Consider the following 6,123-nt stretch of genomic DNA (forward strand, 5'->3'; position numbering starts at 1 on the left):
GAAAGAAAAAATTGCCTCCACCAGAATCCTTTACTTTGCCAAGTTATCCATTATGACAGATGGTGAGCTAAGGGTTTTCCAGGACAAGGAAAGGATCAAATAATATGCAGCAAGACACCCAGCCCTGCAGAAGATACTGGCTGACTTATTATGGCCAGAAAATCAACCTCCACCAAGAACAAACAGGAGACCACCATATAGCTCATCTCCAGCTAGAAGCCAATGTTCCAGCAACAATTACCAGGACAACCAGGTCTCAGAGGGAAAAGAAGACAAGATCGAATCTCTCCACTCAAACACAGCACACTGATATGAAGGGAGATAGAAAACACCCCAAACCCAGGACTAGGTATGACAATTATGAATCCACAGTTTGTGATAATAACTCTGAATTCCAATCAATTCAATTCAGACATTAAAAGAAAAAGGCTGGAGGACTGGCTAAGAAAACATAATCCAATGATCTGTTACCTGCAAGAGACACACCTTTAAATAGCTAAGAGAAAAGGCTGGTGGCAAGTATACCAAGCAAATGGCAACTTACAAAAAAGCAGGGGTGGCAATCTTAATCTCCTACAAAATGGGCCTCAACGTTCAAACCATGAAAAAATACAAGGAGGGACACTATGTAATGCTCAAAAGCACAGTAAACCTAAAAACAGCATATTGAATATTTCTGCACCCAATAATGGTGCGGCGAATTTTGTCAAACAATTAAAAACATGAAAAGAGAAATAACGGAGTCAACAATTATAGTAGGTAACTTTAATACTCTGCTATCAGAGAAAGGCAAATCATTGGGAAATAAGCTCATAAAGAGGCTATAGAGCTAAACAATGTAATTAGGTAACTGGGCTTGATAGATATTTATAGAGCTTTTCATCCAAATGCAAAATTAATTCACATTCTTCTCAAGTCTATATGGATCATTTTCAAGAATGGACCACATGCTGGGACACAGGCCAAGCCTGAATAAATACAAACACATAGAGATTACTCAGATGTGTTCCTTAGATCACCATGCCATAAAGTAACTTGAAAGTTGTGCATAAAAGGTACTGGCGGGAGGATTCACGTCTGAAGGCAGTTTCTCAAGACCAGGTTCAACAAAGGAGGCAAGGTTGGCCTGAGTTTTCACTGGAGCTAGTTCAGAGTTGAGACTTGAGGCCAAATATGTTGCAGGCCCCTGCCCTCTGAGTCACAGCCGAGTCAAGGGAGGCCATATCTACTACCTGACCAAGGGAGGAGTGGGGAGAGGCCCAGGTCCTCCAAGGACTCCCTGAGACCTAGAAGGGGGAGACTCTTATCTGATACATTCTAGGGCACAGAGAAGGGGTGCTCCAGTACCATTACTTGCAACCTGGGATGGCTAAAACCTGGGTACAGATTGATCTCCACACAAGAAGTAGGAACAGGATGGGACTGGGATGAGCGTCCAAGTTCAGGGTGTGAGCTCAGCCTTCCATTTCTGGAGCTTCTCATCCATGGCCTGGAGCGATGACTCATCCTTTATAAAGCAGAAGCAGATATAGTGGTCAAAGAGCTTCTGATGTGGCCTGCTGTAGAAGATAGAGATAGGAATGTCTGCCAAGTCCTTGTTCCTGTACATCCACTTCACGAAGCGGCTGACATAGGCCTCATGGGTGACACCAGGCAAGTTGGACATTTGGCTCTTGAAGTCAGAGATGCCTGCGATAAGGAAGTAGCTGCCTTGGGGGATAATGAGCCTCAGGCCCATGGATTCAAGGCTGTGGATCATGTGATCCCATTTGTGCTGTGTGGCCTCCAGAAGCTGCACAAAGTAGCTGCTGGATTGGCTGAAGTGCTGCTGGTCCAGTTCAAAACTCAAGGCCACTGCAGCCTGGGCCTGTGTGGGGCAGTGATAAGACAGTTCTGGTGCAATGTGTGGAGGTGCTTCACAAGATGCTCTGGCCTAAGGACCCAGCCCACCTTCTAGCCGGTGGCACTAAAGTTCTTGTCAGGGTTGCCGATGGTCAGGGTGTGGTACTACATGCCAGGGAGGCTGGCGATGCTGAGGTGCGGGTTCCCGTCAAAGACCAGCCACTGGTAGACTTGTCACTGATGCACACCACATCACACTGCTGGCACAGGCTGGCCATCAGCTTGAACTCCTCCCTGGAGAAAACCTTTCCTAAGGGTTATTTGGGGATGTTGAAGACCAAGGCTTTGATGCGAGTTGTTAACCTGCTGGCCAGCTCTGTGGGGTCTAGCTTCCAGTTGCTGCTGGAATCCAGGCCCCCATCCTAGGATGACCTCAACTTCAATGGCACAAACACAGGTCTCCCCCCTGCCATCAAGGGGTGATTGATGGAGATTATGGAGATTCATAAGAGAATTTCCAGAAAAGCAAGGGCAACCAATTAGAGCTTGAACACTGATCTCCTATGACATGAATGGGTACATGTACAGATTAGAGAGGATATTAGCAAGTTTCTATAAATTTATGAGAACGAAATTACAACATATCAAAATTATGGGATACTGCAAAGGCAGTTATCAGAGGTAACTTGATATAATTAAATGCATATATGAAAAAAGAAGAGAGGCTGACAGATGCATTATCAAAAAAACTCCAATAAAGAGAACAGAGTCAGCAGAACAACACCTCCAATAGCAAGAGAAAAGAAATAATAAAAAGCAGGGCAGAGTTAAACTTGTGGGAATACAAGAGAACGTTGCAAAAGATAAAAGCAGCTAAAAGCTGGTTCTATGAAAGGATCAACAAAATAGATAGACCGCTGGAAAATCTGACCAAGAATAGGAAGGAGCAAACAAATAGCCAGGATGAGGGATGAAACAGGGGCAATTACAATAGACCCCAATGAGAATAAAAGAATAATCACAAAGTACTATGAAGGCCCATATTCTAATGAATTCATAAATGTGGAAGACATGGATGAATAGTTGGAAAAACAGTCCCTCCCTAGATTATCTCAGACAGAGGTCAAGAACCTCAACAAACCCATAGTGCAAGAAGAAATAGAGAGGGTCATCAAGAAGCTACCAACCAAAAAAGCCCCCGGGACATATGGCTTCACAGGAGAATTCTACCAAGTATTCAAGGAAGAGTTTTCCCCGATCCTCCACAAAGTATTCCATAGCATAGAAAATAAGTGCAAGCTCCCAAACTCATTCTATGAGGCCAGAATAACTTTGATACCCAAACAGGGAAAAGACCCTACAGGCATAGAGAATTACAGACTGATATCCCTAATGAATATAGATGCAAAATCCTTAACAAAATGTTGGCCAATAGAATACAAAAGTATATAAAACATATCATCCACCATGCACAGGTAGGATTCATCACAGGGTGGTTTAGCATCCGAAAAGCCATCATTATTGTACAACACATTGAGAAGGAAAAAGAAAAAAACCATGATAATTTCCATAGATGCAGAAAAAAGCATTTGACAACATCCAATCCCCATTCCTAATTAAGACACTCAAGAAGACAGGAATGGAAGGTAAATTCCTCAAGCTGATACAACTATCTATGAAAGTTCAATGGCCAACATCATAGTTAATGGAGAAAAGACAGAAGGTATCCCATTGAAAAGGGTACAAGACAAGGATGCCCCTTGTCCTCACTTCTATTCAATATTGTTCTGGAGGTTCTGGCTAATAACATAAGGCAGCAGAAGAAGAACATCAAAGGGATCCAAGTGGCAGAGGAGGAGGTGAAACTATTGCTATCTACAGGTGACATGATCCTATACATTGAAAACTCCAAAAGCTCCACAGCTGGAGTACTTACAGCGATAGAGGAATAGGGAAGAGTGGCAGGATACAAGATCAACAAACAGAAGTCAGTAGGTTTTCTATACACATCAGACAGGACCTTGGAAGAGGAGATCAAGAAGGATGTAGACTTCACAGAGACTAAGAACAAATGAAAATACCTAAGAGTGTATTTAACAAAAAAACCTAAAGACCTACATAAGGAAAACTACAAGGCCCTACTAAAGGAAACAAAAAGCCACTTCCACAAATGGAAGAACATCCTATGGAAGGCTTAACATAGTAAAGATGACAATCTTTCCCAAAGCACTTTTACAAGTTCAATGTTCTTCTGATTCAAATACCAACAACCTTCTTCAAAGAATTGGAAAAACAGATCACTAATTTCATATGGAGAAGGAAGAAGCCCAGAATTATCAGAGAACTCCTCAAGAAGAAGGACACAGTTTGGAGGACTGGCCTTACCCATTTTAATGCCTACTACACAGCTACAGTGGTCAAAACAGCATGGTACTGGCACAATGACAGACACTCAGACAAGTGGAAAAGAACTGAAAGCCTAGGAATAAAACTATCATCATCTAGACAATTGATCTTCGACAAGGGTCCCCAAACCATCAAGTGGGAAGTGGATGCCCTTTTAAACTAGTGATGCTGGAAACAATGGATATCCACATGTAGAAAGATGAAACAAGACGTTTATCTCACCCCATGCACAAGAAAAAACTCAAGGTGAATCACAGACCTAGATTTTAAACTCCAAACCATCAAGGAAGGAATTGAGACAAATATAAGAGTATTGGCCCTGAGAATTCATAGACTCGCTGAAATAGGGAAGAGTACACACACAGGTGAACTGGAAATTAACAAATGGGATTTAATAAGAATAACACACCTGTGCACCTCAAAAGACTTCACCAAGAGGGTGACATGACAACCCACAGACTGGGAGAGGATTTTAATAAGGACACATCAGACAAAGGGCTAATTACTAAAATCTACAACACCCTCATGACTTGCAGAAAAAGGAAATCACTTAATCCCCTAAGGAAATGGGCAAAAGAACTGAAAAGAACTTTCCATAGGGAGGAGACCCATATGGCAAAAAAGCATATGAGAAAGTGTTCAAGGTCATTAGCCATAACAGAAATGTAAATTAAAACAACCATGAGATACCACCTAACATCCCTGAGGCTAGCCCAAATCAGTAAATCAGAGAGTAGTGGCATAAACCCAAAGTAGGTAACAAATAAAACACAACCAGTCATCTGTGATTCAATATTTATTGTGGTGCAATTCACAATCACAAAGACTTGGAAACAGCCTAATTTTCCATTGATGGATGAGTGAATTAGTAAACTCTGGCACATACACACAATGGAGTACTATGCAGTACCGAAAAGCGAAGATGATCACATGAAACACATCATTTCATGGGAAGAGTTGGAAGGAAACATGTTAAGTGGGGTAAGCCAATCTCAAAAGACAGATGTAACATGAGGTAAGTACAATCAATCACCAAGCAGGAATAGAATAGACACTTATCTCACAATAAATTGGTAGAAGCATAAGTAGTTGGTGGCGGCGGGGGAGAGCAAACCATACCTTGGGAGGTACATGTGAGTCCAACATAAAGAAGAGGAAAGGGGGAAGGAGGAAGGAAAATCGGGGTGAGGAGTAACTGAGATGATGATATGCGGGGAATAGGGCACTAATCCACTCAGGGGGAGAGTATTGGTTGTGTCCCCACAGAATTTGAATGTGCATACAGACCCCACCATGATGGGCCAAACCAGGAGGACAATGTAACATGAGGAGGAATCCATTAATAGACTGGACTATATGCCTGGCCCCAGCCAGAATCAGCCTGACCCGCACCATGGAAGGGTGTGCCAAAGAGAATGACAATAGACCCTCTGGTAATGGTAAGGAACCGACCTACCATACCCTGATGGAAGCCGAAGCAAATGAAGGCGGCGGAAGGGAGTGGAGCACACACTGGCCCACCAAACCCTAAGGACAGTAGCCCCACTCAGAGCTGCCAATGCACAGAGAGGACCATATGGGCAGCCCCACTAAGAGATACGACATACTGCACTGACCCATAGCCTATGTGGAGCAACACTGGAGACACAGTGTGGGATGTGTGACTGAGATGACCCCACCACACAGAGGCAAAACACTAAAGGCATGCAATAGAACAGCAAGGAGAGCAGAACAAGGAAGTCCCAAGGGAGTATCAAAAATAGACTTTGGGGCCATGGCATGGCACCCCATCAGACTCGACCAGAAAACATGCCTAAAGGTCAACAAACAGACCTTGCACTACTTACAAACTTTTATTTTTTTCTTTCTTTTCTT

General features: G+C 43.0%; 1 pseudogene; it reads right to left on the minus strand.

Moving 5' to 3' along the window:
* Positions 1–1,441: 1,441 nt before the first annotated feature.
* LOC142454480 (kynurenine--oxoglutarate transaminase 1 pseudogene) lies at positions 1,442–2,315 on the minus strand (annotated as a pseudogene).
* Positions 2,316–6,123: the final 3,808 nt, after the last annotated feature.

This window comes from Tenrec ecaudatus, chromosome 8 (assembly GCF_050624435.1).
Source record: "Tenrec ecaudatus isolate mTenEca1 chromosome 8, mTenEca1.hap1, whole genome shotgun sequence".
NCBI classification, from domain to species: Eukaryota; Metazoa; Chordata; class Mammalia; order Afrosoricida; family Tenrecidae; genus Tenrec; species Tenrec ecaudatus.